We start from the raw sequence: 13,852 nt of genomic DNA, 5'->3' as shown, positions 1-13,852 counted from the left end.
ACCTCTGATGCAGCTATCCATACCCTGCGAAACACAGACTGCACCTGTGCTTGCTTTTGTGGCAGGATAAAATGGATTTGCTGAAATTAGATTAGATCAGATCTCTTTTCTGTCATGCTCCTGTCAGTCACTGTACCTACACACGCAGAGGGAAACCTGGCATGGCAGCAAAGGAGCCCTAGCATTTAGTTGAACTGACACAGCCTTTCTCCTTACTTTTTGCTAGCAGTGGTCAAGGCTACCTTTCTCTCTGCCCAGTTTGTTTGGGTCTGGGCGTCTGTCTGACTCTATAACCACTGCAAAGGACTAAAAGGATCTAAAGCTCAGACTCAGCTTGGCTAGGTTTCTAGGGATTTTACAATTGAATTTTTCTTTTACTTGTACAACATTTCCAAGAAATACTTTACAATATATTTTTTTTAGCATAGCTGTCTGTCAATTTTCATAGCAAAAAAAGTGTTTGGGAATGGGAGAATAGTAATAGCAGAGTTGTTTTTAAAGGAATCACCCCACACCATTCTAGGCCAAAACCTTTTATTAAAGTTTTATGAAAATCCTCCCTGTTTTTTACGTTCCAATTGAGTCTGTTAGCTTTGCAGGTTTTGATGATCTAGCAGGTATAAGCACTTCTCACATTAAATGCAGTGTTGACAAAGGAAACTCACTAGCAAAGGTTTCATTAACTGGGGATTATACTGAAACCTTTTCCCAGAATTGCCAATAAATGGAGCCCTAATCCAAAATTTGGCTTTAAATTCAAGTGCAACTAATATAATTTTGTGTTTGGTTTAAAATTACCTGTGGTTATTTTCTCATTTTTGCAATATACAGTATTATGTCATCTGGACTCTCAAACAGCATTGTTCCTATGATTAAAAAGCAAACTTAAAGAAATCCTGTGTATAAAAGAAACTTCAGTTTAACTTGTGCTTCCAGTGAGTTCTGTGGAAAAAGAATCCTTATCCACTCTTGCAAAGACAGAGAATTAATTAGTTCCCTCAAATTATGCGTTAAGTAATGCACACACTGTTCATCCGGGGCTTGGCCCTGAGGTGAGACAAACATCTACAGTGTGTGCCAGCATCTCTTGGATTTGAGGACATGTCCCTGGTGCGGGTCAGAGTTTACTGGAAGGAGATTCAGCAATGGGCTTGAGCTGTGGGGTGCAGGCTGCACCCAAGGGATCTCCCTGACATCCAGGAATTTCAGGCTGGGGAAATCCTGCACCATTGCAGGCAGTGGGAGTTTTGCCTTTGATGGAAGCAATCTGAAGATCTTGGCAGCCTTGGTATAAAATAAAATAATATCCTCTTTCTAATCTTTCTCCTAGCATTAAAGTTATCTGACAAGATCTCCTGGTTTACTCTCTTCAAGCATACAAAGAGGCCTTCAACAACTGCCTGTTTCTTGAACCGAGAAAGTTCTGTTTCCAAAATGAAAAAAAATTGTGCAAATTTACAAACTCTTTGGGTTGCAGGGGGAGGTTGTTGTACATGGTGTTTCTAAGTTTGTGCAATTCACTAGCCCTTTTTCACTGTGTTTCTAGGGGGAAAATTGCAATTATGGATTAGATGATCACAGCTGGGGAGACATTTGGGCTGTGGCTCTATACTGTGGCCCCTGTCACCTCTATACTGAGGACCCTGGCCTGGAAAGGTGATGAGATCCTAATCCAACTGATACTGAACTCCATGGGAATCTCTCCAAGGACCTAATAGGTTTAAGGTTTATTAAGTTTGTTATGATGAAGTTTTTGAAACTACCTAAGGGAGCTGAGTATAGCTTTCTATTAAAGCTATAAGTAGCATATAAAGATCTAATGTAACTTCTATTGCACCTAATTTACAGTTTATAGTTAAGATGATGTAAATTCAGTGTTTTGTTTCAAAATGCAACTCATTTATTTACAACTCCCAAAACTAAGCCACTGTTTAGTATTCTATGAAAAGAAACCAAGTATTTTGCAGTAGTGGGCATGGGGTTGCAATTAGTGTTTAGAATTGAATTTTATCTGAGTCAAGAACATTGGAATATTTTGTGAGGAGAACTGAGATAGAATCATAAATCTGGAGTTTCTTTGGTTATCTTTTTAAAAGGAGCTTGAACTCATATCACCCTAGGCTTCCTTAATGGTTTTAAATAAACAATGAAATGCCTCAGGAAAATCACAAATGGCTCTTCTGTCAACAAATAGCTTCATTTTCTCTCCCAGATTAGGGTGGTCTGAAGCTATCAGCAGCTGATCTGACAGAGTAAATCTGAAACAAATTGCTGTTGCTATAATCCTTTCTTGGCATGAGATGCTGGATAGGAGAGAAACAAAGTATTGTTGCATAACAAAATTGGTTTGGCTTGTGGTTCATTAGCTTGCATTGAAAAGTGTTGGGTTCCTTTCAGTTCCTATCTATCTATCAGAAATTGTTTAGGATATATTTCTTCACTCTTGAAATAATGCAACAGATGTCATCTTCCAGCACCTCCTGATTTTAGGATTGATCCACAGGTGTAAAATGAAGTTCTGAGGGTCATCATTTGGAGATCTGGAGATATTTTTTTTTGAGGTTCAGGAAATGTGGTAAACTTTTTCTGTTTATTTATATTTTTCCTGAGACTAATAATTTGGTTGAGCTTAGAATACTTTGGGAAAAAGCTATGAGTCGTGACAAATGCTTGCATGGTTGCATGGTAAAGGTGATACCCAACCACTTTAAGTCCTGTGAAGGCTCTAACAGATGTGGCCAGAGGAGCAGCCCTGTGTCCAGCAGCTCCCTTGGCACTGATGCAGCTACTCAGTTTGGTAAGCGAGAAGCAGCTCTGGGTGACTTCCTGAGACTTCACTGGGGAGCTGTGGCCCAGGTGCTATATCTATGTTTATAGCCTGTTCAGGAACTGGGTGTAGAAGAAGGTTTCACTTCATACTGGGACATCTCCAAACACTGGTGGGTATCGTTCTGCTGAACAGTTCTTAAGGGAAGCAGATACTACAGGGAAAAATGTCACTTCTCCCAGTTTGAAGAAAGCGTCACTTTGTTCTTAATTTAAGTTGCGGTGGGAAGTACCACCCAAGGTTGAGCCTTGTGCTGAGGGACAGCACCTCGCTCTGGCAGGGATGAGGGGCAGCCGGGGCAGAAGAGGGGACGGTGGGTGATGGGGAGGGGGGGAATCTGTTTTCGTCACAGGTGTACACCACAAAGCAGGGCGCTATGGAGGGGCCTCATCTCCTCCCTCAGGTGCCCTGCCCGCTCCTCTTTCCCTTTCGGTTATTCAGTTATTATTTGTGTGCTTGTCTACATGACAGACAAACTCATTGAACTGTGGTTGGGTTTTCCTTCTACTGCAGGTAAAACACCACCAGTGGAAGAGAGGGCTCCCCTCTTACATCTTTGTGTAATATCAAAAGGAGCTGTGTGAATTAAAATGATTTTTCTTCCCTAGCAAAACAAATGAGATGAAAGATTTTAAAGCCTAATTGCATCAAAGGAAGGAAATTAAAATTTCCTTACAGTCATTCAGGTTTGCTGAAAAATTCAGGTCCAGCCCAGACACAAGTATGTTTTATATTAAAACTTAAACAACCAGCCAATATAATATTTCCTGAAGTTTCATCCATCATGCTACCAGTTTCTGCATGGAGGGAAACAACCTTCCCTTGCTATGTCTCAAGGAAAGTAAATAATGTTGTTAAGAAGCTTGTCATATCACAAGTGCCTAATTAGAGAGGCTTGGGGAGCTGGCAAGTTTGCAGACATCATTAAACATGCTGGAATGCTCTGAGGAAGAAAAATGATGGGGGATATCTGCAGATTATAGAGGTGCAGCTGATCTGCATCCCTGTAACACCAGAATGGTTTCTTCAGAGGGGCAGGGAAGGGAGCATATAGCTGCAAGGCACAGAGCAGAGAGAAATGTGGCTTAAACAGCTGCAGTATGGCTCCCAGTTTTCTCTCTGGCTTGGAGAAGAGTGTGGAAAAGCAGGAGGATCTTGCAGTAGCCCTGTAAGTTATGAAGATAACCACAGATCTGTACTATTCCTTAGAAATAAGAGCACTGGAGAGTAAGGAGGGCAGCCTCACCACTAGGTGAATGGGGTGTTGGTTAACTACCCAGGAGAAAGCATGGAGAAACATAGTCATTTGGAAGAGCCTTCCCCTCTCACAGGTTTGGTCTTCTCTTCCATGCTGGAAGCAAATGCCTGGTTTTGGGCATGGCTCAGCATTTTGAACTCTCACCTGCAATTAGGAGATAATTACCCCTCTCTCCCACAAAGTGAAGGGGAAGGGAATCCACTCCATCCTGGCTATCGGCCAGGGCAGGAGGGGATTTGAAGCCATATTTCCCTCCACCTTGGTAAATTCTCCAAAAGCCCCACCCCAACAATTTTCTGAAGGGGATTTCTTTTAATTCCTCCCATTGGAGACATTGCATTTTTAATGGAATAATTAGGGAACCTAATGGTGATGGTATACAGGAGAGCTGAGTTTCAGTCAAGTCATTAGAGGAATCCAGGTCTCTCCACTCCCAAGTGCTTGTCCTAGCCACTRGTCTGAACATCAGGGCTTTGCTGTTCCCTTCAATGGCCAATTAATTACTTACTCAACCAAAAGTCTAATAGCTTCAACAGGATAGACACAGAGGACCATAACCCTGGATATTGTAGAGCCTGAGAGTTAGAGAATCAAGCAGAAACAGCATTTGAAGAACTTTTCCATACCCTAGACAAGTGAGGTTTTTAACCATAAGTGGTAAGAGGTAGCAACTATACCACATCGTCTGTGCTGTGCAGGGGCTGATCTCGTAGATGTGCTCTGAGACTGTCTAGTTGGTCAGATCCTGTAGAGTCATCTTGGCTGTGGGTCTTGGTATCACTGACACAGGTACCAAGCTGCTCAGCATTGCCGAGACTTAAGTGTTCTAGGTATGTCCAGAATAAGTTATCTAGACGTCTAGGATATCTTACAGYGGGCAGGGAGGTAGCCACTTCAAGCCCTTCATTGTAAAGCATCTTAGCTTTATTTACAAGAGTGGGAGGAAATCGTCTTTTTTCCCTTCACACTAAAAATGTAAAGATTTTTTTAATCCTAAAAATATGATTTTTTAAAATGTATTTATTTTCTGGTGAAAAGTAGAAAAGGTCTTTAGGGGAAGAAATTGTTTCTAGGCACACTGAAAGTTGGTATTTAATTGAAAATTCAATTTTCTACGAAGGAAAGAAAGAAAAAAAAATTGAGTACACATTTGACACATTTGTATGATTGAAAAGTGGAAGTTGTGGGAAAAATTCATATTAGGAGTTTGTATAAACATTTCATTAAAAATAGAATGAAAAATAAACAGATAATCCTACCAAACTGCTTTTCATGCCCTAAGCTATAACTTTTATAACTTGCAACAACTGTGTTTACTACTAATGAACCACCAAAATGTCAGGGCTGTATGAAAGAGTTGCAACAAGTTGTGACTTTTCAGAATAAACCCAGAAAAATCTACAACCAATCACATCCACATTGGGATTAGGCATACAGAGAGGCTTAATTAGATATTAACAAGGTCTTTAATGGAGCTACTGAGAGGAACACCTGCTGAGGATCTAGTACAACATCTCTTTTAAACATATTTATAACTAGCCTCTAGGCTGTGGAGTCGACATTCCATGTCTGTTTTGCTGATCAGTCTGTGCTTGCAATTGTTTACAAGTTAAACAGCAGGGAGGAAGGGGCACTAAATAAATAACATATTGTCAAGCTATTTCCTTGTCCAATAATCGTTTCTCATTAGTTCCTTCCTAACCCATGATCAAGGAAGGATAAAAGCCTGAAGACAAAACAATTCATTCTTTTGCATTAAAAAAAAAAAAAAATGATTTGCAGGATTCTACCATTGCTATGGAAGGTATATCGGTACCTGTACCTTCATCAGTTATTATATCCATTATCTTTCACTGTTAATTGCAAAATGTAGGTGTTATTTCCTGTCGTTTGCACCAGTTTTATACCAGGGTGACTTGGCAATTTAACTGGGACAACATAAAACCACTTGATGTTGTCTTGATGATGTTCCTGTTCTGAGGGAATTTTTTTTTTTTTTCCAGACAGCTCCTCCATCTTTCTACAGGCTCTTTGTACCACTGGAGTGGTGAACAAGGACATGCTCTGTGGCCAGTCTCTAGCACAGTTGTACCATTACACTCCTGTCTGCTCTTCTTGAATTTTCTCTCCACTCCATACCCTTGCATTTAACCAGGGGCTTTCTGGGATAAAGGAATAAATGGTATGGGAAGCAAGAGTGGGCTTGTGTTTGAGTCCATGTGGAGACTCTTCATGCCACTTGGGTGCACATTGGCGTTCAGAYATGGGCTGAGGCTATCTTCAAGGCCCGTGGGAAGGGGAACTGCCTGGGATCTCAGGCCCATGTTGCCTCTCAGTACAGGCCCAAGCACATTTGCCTTTAGTGTGGATGAACGACTGGTAATCACCTGGCTCAGCCACCTCTGTGTTTATCAGCTGTGTTTGGGGCATTGTTAGGCAACCAGTGTAAGCCATAATAGAGCCCTGGGCCTTCCTAGAGGGGCCCCATGTTGCCCATGTAAAGGACCATGAACTCTTAAGCAGCCAGAGCTGATGCCTTCTTTACACACTGCAGACCAACAGCTTGGGGAGGATTCAGTTCAGGATGAAAGCGTCTACGTTTTAGTGTCTATGTGTGGGCTTGGTATCTGAATCCAAATCTAGTCAATGGAGAACTAGTCTGCAGTCCAAAGAGATATTTAGCTGACTGATCACTTACTTAGTCTGTCTATGCACATTACCTGTTGCCATTTAATGTGCCCTACCTGACCTCCTAGCTGTCATTGTAGGAAACCAAGGATCTCCTGTAAGTCCTGTGTCACCTCTACCTGCCCAATGGGTAAGTTTTAGGTACCCTAGAGCTTCTCAAATAGCACTAGACACCTAAGTGTAGGCAACTGTGCCCTAAGTTTCTGCTTTGAGCTGAGGTGAATTGCCATTCAGACATGGCTGATGGCATTGACTAGATCTCCATTGGCTACGATGCAAGTTTGCACACATACCTGCACATATCTAATATTATGTGCCTTAATGTAAAACTGAATCTCACCCTGCAAGGGATAGGTTGATTGAAGGCAGCAATATTCATATGTGCTGGATCAGAGAACTTGACCAGTTTAGCTATCACCCATATAAGAATTTCTAAATAGAGTTTAGATGTAACCAAAATATCCAGCAAGGGATTGGTTGTGTTCAAGAGTGAGCCTGCCCAGATTCTGATTGAGAGACGGATACCATTTTTCTTGTAATAAGAGAATTCAGAAGTTTGGCTATTAAATARACAAACTATTGCTTTATATTAATTTTATTTTATTAAAGTACTAGAAAGAACTACATTTGCAACTGAAAGACATGACTTGAAACTAGAATCTTCCAGCTAACACCTAATTGAGAGAAATGCCACCCACCTGAGTTTTCCAGAACAATATCAAGGATCAATTTATCAGTGCTCATGATAACCATAATGCCAATTCCTTAGCAATTTTACTCTCTTTGAGTGATTTTCTAACTTTGCTTGCATACTCAATGCCCTGAAAAACTCAGATGTGGTTCAACCATCTGGCATTATATTATACATTTTAAAGGTGTATTTAAGACCTTCTGTGGCTGGAATAACACTTTTCTGGACCTAGTGCTCTGATCTGTGTTCCAAATCAATCACATTATTTTCTTATGAGGCCAGAGCTACCATCACTAATTAGGTCTTTATTTTGCTTTACTAGATTATCCGTTTTTCAACTTTAAGATCTCCTTGGCCAACCAACAGAAGTTGGATCAAGTTATTTGGGTAAATCCATGCCAACTCTGAGACAAAACCTGCTGAGCTGATTTAAGAGTGCCACTTTTCCAAAATGTAGAAAGCAGGTTTTTCCTTCTTTCCCAAGATCTGTGAACACCAGTTTGAATGTTGCAGAAAAGACTTTATCATAGTTGTGTTTCCCTCCTTCGCAAAGCTCATCCTTCTGGGAATGGAAATGCTTACTGTATGAATGTTTGATTATATGCCATTTCCAGACTTTGCTATTATGTTATGATGATGTGATATGACAGGGATCATCAGGAGAACCTGATGTTCAGTTTCAACCTTTTGTATATGAGTCAATACCTTTGCCATGTCATCTCCTTCATGTTTTAGAGAAATGTATACATTATTTGCTGTGCATGTTAGAGTTCTAAGACTATGTCTGGATACTAACGGGTGCTCTGTGAAATAGGCAAGTGAGGATACAAATRTGAATATGATAAAGTATGAGTTAGGAAGGCACATAGAGAAAAGAAGATGACAGGCCAAAGATAAGCAGCTGTACCTAAATGGGTTACAAGGCCTTTTTCTATTCCTGGATATTGTTAATAACAGTGGATGAAGTTCAGCAAGTTTCAGGAGGTTTCGAGAAGCTGTGTCTGGGTCAACTTGTTTAGACTCTATTGCAGTCTCTTTAAAACAATGAAGAGATTCTTTAAGTATAGATTGCTTGTAAAATTTTCATTACTGTCTGGTTTGGACTGAAATGGATAATTCTCACCCTAGCCTCCCTCCYGGATTTAGAATTTCTCCTATTCACACCAGAGGGAACAGGAGTTTGTTTCAATAGATATCTGAAATAAATAAAAATGTTCGTTAGCAATTTTGCATGTCACAGCTTCATATTTGTTGGTATTTTGACCATTGCAGGTGCTTGCTGATGGTCAGCTTCATCTTTCCAGGGGAGGGAGTGGGAAGTGACTACATGTCCCCCCCACTTGGTGGGGGAGAGGGTGTAATCCCTGAGCTTGCCTGTACTTCTATCCTGGATCTGTTCTCTGTGAGGCGCTCTGGAGGCGATAGAGAAGGTACAGACCTGGCTCCACTCTCTGAACATATCCTGGTTTTAAGGTCCCTCTTTCTGCCAGCTTTGCTTGGCCTGATGTCCCCAGCTGATGTTAAGCACTGATTGGAGCCTAAAAGTGCTTTGAAACTTCTACAGTATTTTAAAACCCCAGGCATGGATTAGCACCATCAATATGTTTTCTCTTCCTTTCCAGTTTTTGAACATGTGCCAAYGGCTGATTTGCGTTGTGCTGTGGTTAGGGCTGTTTGAGTGCGTGAGATGTGYCTAAAGCTCACCTGCTAAAAATAGCCAGGATCAGGCAGAGTTTAGGCACTGTCCTGCCCCAGATTCAAAGAGTGATGTAACTTATGCAGGAGCTACGCTTTTTATGTGGTTCATACAAAAGCACTTGGGCACATGACTAGGAGCTTAAACACAGCTGCCCAGGAACGCTGTGATCCAAAATGAACTGCATCTACTCAATTTAGGTGCCATCAGTCCTGGAGGGCTGCTGGCGGTTGTTGGATCATTCTCTTGGATTTTGGGGGGTTTTAAGCATTTCAGTCCTGCCTTGCACACCGCAAGAAGAAATCTGAATCTCGCTCTTCCCCTCCTGCTCCTCAGAGTCTACTTCATGAGTTTACAGTGTGYGCAGCAAAGGAACCCAAGTAGTTTCTTTGAAAGGTGTCTTTGTGTGTACACTGTAGCTAACAGTATCACAAACCACTGTTCAACTAAATTCGCCTCATCGCCAAGACAGTATTATAGTTCGAATCAATCTTCAGCAGTTCTTTTGCCTTCAAATAGTGACTGACCTTTGAGTTACCGGTTAGAATCTCACATTTGTTACTATTGAAGTAAACAGGAGCAGAAGCAGGTCTGTGAATACCACTAGATCTGTGCTGAGATTAAAATACTATGTTAGCAAACTGTATTTTTTTCTTCATCAGATGCCTGAATTTGGTTTTGTTTTGCCTTAAACAGCATGGTTTATTATGCTACAGTTTTACAGAGACCAAATTCACTTTTCTGTACTGAATAGGGTAACTCCTATTTTGATGTTTCAACTCAGTATTAAAAGAATTATCCTCCTAGATAAAAACCTGCCTTTGATCAAACTTGTGAATATCCTTTAAAAAAGTCATTTTTCAGAATTACATTTGCTTCAGCATCCAAATGTACTTTAGGGAAAGATCATTGCTCTTTCAAAGAAAAAGAAAGCAGAGATCTCTGCCAAATACCTCTCTATCATGCAAAAAAGCCTCCAAAAGAAAGAAAGAGAAGGGTCATATTGGTGTCCTTGCCAATAAGTAAGCTGAAAAACAAACAAACAAACCTGCAATTATGGCATGGATTTCAGCAACAAAGATCCCTTGTATGAAGTATGGGCAAGATTTTTTTTCCATATAAACCTGCCCATGTCTGAAGTAACTCTACTGATTTCAGTAGTTTCCACAGACCTGTACCAGTTCTTTGGCCCATGGGAGTTATGGGTATTGGGCAGGTTATTAGTACAAGTCAATGCAAAAGGTTAGAAAATGAATAAATAGAAAATGGCTAGATGTGCTCTCAGTAAAATGGAACTGGTGACTGCAAGGGAATTTACACTGCAAGGAAAACCCTAACGTCTTAATTTAAGACCTAGCTTTTAAACGATTAGACTGTTACTGCACTTCTTGGCTCTGCTTTCAGGATCTTTTGACCCCAACTGACTATGCCTGAGAAACTTTTAAAAGAAATATATCAGAAGGGCCCCTATCTCTTGTGGGGACTTTGGGCTCCCTTCCACGCATGGACAGTGAGCTATGCTGGAGCTCAGGCTATGATGGGGTCTGCAGTGACAAGGCTCAAGCCAGGGCCAAATGTGCCAAACAAATATACTTGACTGAGTCAGCATCGCACCACTGCAGAAATGACTCGGAGGGAGTGCTCATACTATGAGGTATGCACTCCAAACTCCCACTGAAGCTAATGGACATTTTGGATGCGAATATCAAGGAAAATACAGTTGGATAAAAAAAAAAAATTCAAACTATTTGGAGCTATATAGAAGGATTTATGTTTCTATGTCACAGGTAATTTATATGTTATCTTTAWCATTTGTGCCATATGTTCTCAATTTTCTAACCTAAAAAAATCTGATAAACATTTTAAACAAGTCCTTAAAACTTCCCTAATTTTTGTTTTATTTCCAGGTTCTATCAGAAATCAATAAATGAGCACTGTGTAGTTTGAAAATTAAATAAAACCATACCCAAACCTTAAGTATTACTAAAAACAGAATTAAAACTGCATAGCAAATTGTAAATATAAAGCCATGTCCAATGCAAAGTAAAAATCCCTCTAAAAATACCTGTGTCACAGAAGGCTGTAGTGTTTTAAACAAGGGCCTTTTCCTGAAAATGTTTGCAATGGTAATATTCTGAAGAGTTTATGTTAAGGTTCATTTGATTCTATTACTTTAATTAGCCAAAATATCTACCAAACGAAGATATGCGTGCAGCAACTTTCAATCAGGAAATAAAAATCACAGTATCTTGCTGCTTAGTTTTTGTTATTTTAATGTACGGTTAAGAGAACATAGAAAGTCTTTTTTTCTAGAAAATGTTTGCTAGTCCTGATGCAGCACGCATAGCCTCTCCCATTTTGGGAGTAAAATGGCCACAAATATACTTGGTCTTCAAAGCAAAGCCCACCAAATATGTTTTCTTTACCCTCTTCAGCATGTATGCCTAAACATATGGACTCCTACTGACCATTTTGGGAGGAACACCCTCCGTTGCTTTGAATCACCATAATTCCCTGAGATAGTTTTTGTAAAAGGAATTAAATATTTCCACTGAAAATGCTTAATGAAAACAAAACATTTACATTTATTTCTAGAAGAGTGAGAGCAAAGGGGAAATACCAGCCAGCTTACCTTGCTACTCCTCTTCTAACTAGTTTCAGATTTATTAAGCAAAAGAAAGCAGGAATCACATCAGGACTGAGCTGGTAGTGACACTGACTACAAGGTTTGATGGACTGAGTACAGGAATCCCTTTCTTTTTTTTATGCCATATTGTCCCAATACCTGACACTATTGGAGTTGGTGGATGTTTTTTCCACTGGGTTTTACCTTAGAGGAAATAAGACTACTGACAAGACAAACTCAAGGAAGGCGTTTGAAGCACTGTTGTCAGACTTTTTATCCTCACTTATGTTACAATCTCAGCTTCACACTTCCTGATTTCTAATGCAGCTTTCAAGAATAAAAGGGAGACAATATCTAAAGCGGTTCGGGAATGTCAGTAAATGTGGAAGTTATGGGAGACATCCACTGAATGCAGAAAGTTTGAAAAGCAGAACAAGGARAGAGCATGGCTCAGTAAAACATCACTGACAGAAGACACTCCCAGGCAAAACAAGCTCAGCAAGTCTAAATGAGTAAGTACAAGCAAGGACCTCTGTTCATTAGTTTCTACAGGGAAATTTTGGAGGCCTTTTTTCCTGTTACTAGTTTTCTTCCATATGGAAAATACTCTAATAGGTCTAGAAARAGGCAAAGACAGCATGATGAAAGACAGTCTCATGGAAGAAGTATGTATTACTCTAYGAAGTGATATGTGTTTTCTCTTTCCCTATCCCTCCTTTTTCTTGCTCAGATGAGGAAATGTAATGGAGAAGAGGAGCTATTGCCTGACCAGCAGTGAAATGGATAGATTTGAGATTCATGAATTTAAAAAACAGCTTAAAATAGGGCTTCCATGCACTAGGGTAGAGATTTAGCCCCTAAAACATCTGCCTTCTTTTCAGTCTTCACCAGCGTGCACCATTTCTTGCTCATGACAGAGCAGTCTAAGGGCATTGCTTCTGCTAAGAAAGAAAGAACTGAACTCATAGCTGCCTGGGCAGCTAAAAATAGGGGAAYGTCAGTGTGCTGCCACATGACATTTTTTGGCAGGGAGCTGGAACATTTTCATTTTGCAAGGCAAGCCAGTGGCGCTGGATTTGTGTGGATCACACTCGCTCTTCAGGGACCACCCTCTCTCTCTCTCTCTGCAGACCCCCTCCCCACTCCAGCCTCTTCCAAGGGCTCTGGATTGCTTCCCTGGAGGTCTTTGGTCAAACAGAGATTGCTCCGGGTGCCACCATCAGCCCTTCCCATCAGGAGAAGCTGGCAGAGATTTTCCTCGGAGGATGATTTCCAAAGGAGGAAGCCTTTCTGAGAACAGTAAACTCAACATACCACGTTCTTGCCCACTGCATCAGGGTGATGCAGAGTCCTGTTTCAGAGAATACTGTGTTGGTAAAGTTGCTTTCAGCATGTCATACACGATTGCACAACATAATGCAGTGCAATGACGTGAGACAACTAAATGACAAAATACTGGCTCCCAATCAAACATGTAAAGCACCTATTTTCGGCTCTACCATCTGCTATCAGTTTGCATAGTGTCTTTCCCAGCTGAAAACACAAGACAGACTGGCACAAAAAGAGCATTCCTCTGGCTGGTCACAAACGGCAGGATACAAAATTTTTCTCCTCTTGTGACCAGCCCATCTCTGACTTTTTTTTTTCATTTGCATACTGAAGTAGGCTGTTTTGTGGAACCTTAATCACAATAAAGAACATAAACAGTCTTCAAGGAAAAATGTTCTCTAACATCCTACCAGAAAAAAATATAGTATGTCTCTTCTACCTTCAAAATAAGCATGCAGAAATTAACAACTGAAATTAGTACCAAAATTGGTCGAACTTTTCTGTTGAAAGTTTTTCAGTGGGGACCCTTTTTCCATTGTTTGACACTCTACAGGGCCATTAATTCTAGTGTCATTTACTGATAAACAGGGAAAAGCTAGAATAAACAAGTATTTTTTTTTATTTGCGAATAGCTTTTTGTGAAAAAATAGGGACTTTAGGGTATTTCATAGCAGTGGGAACTCTCAAACTCAGCAACATCTAAGCTTTTCTGTGAAGGCAAAAAAAAAAAAAAAAAA

This window comes from Apteryx rowi, unplaced genomic scaffold (assembly GCF_003343035.1).
Source record: "Apteryx rowi isolate R43461 unplaced genomic scaffold, aptRow1 scaffold_351, whole genome shotgun sequence".
NCBI lineage: Eukaryota > Metazoa > Chordata > Aves > Apterygiformes > Apterygidae > Apteryx > Apteryx rowi.
This window is presented reverse-complemented; position numbering follows the sequence as displayed.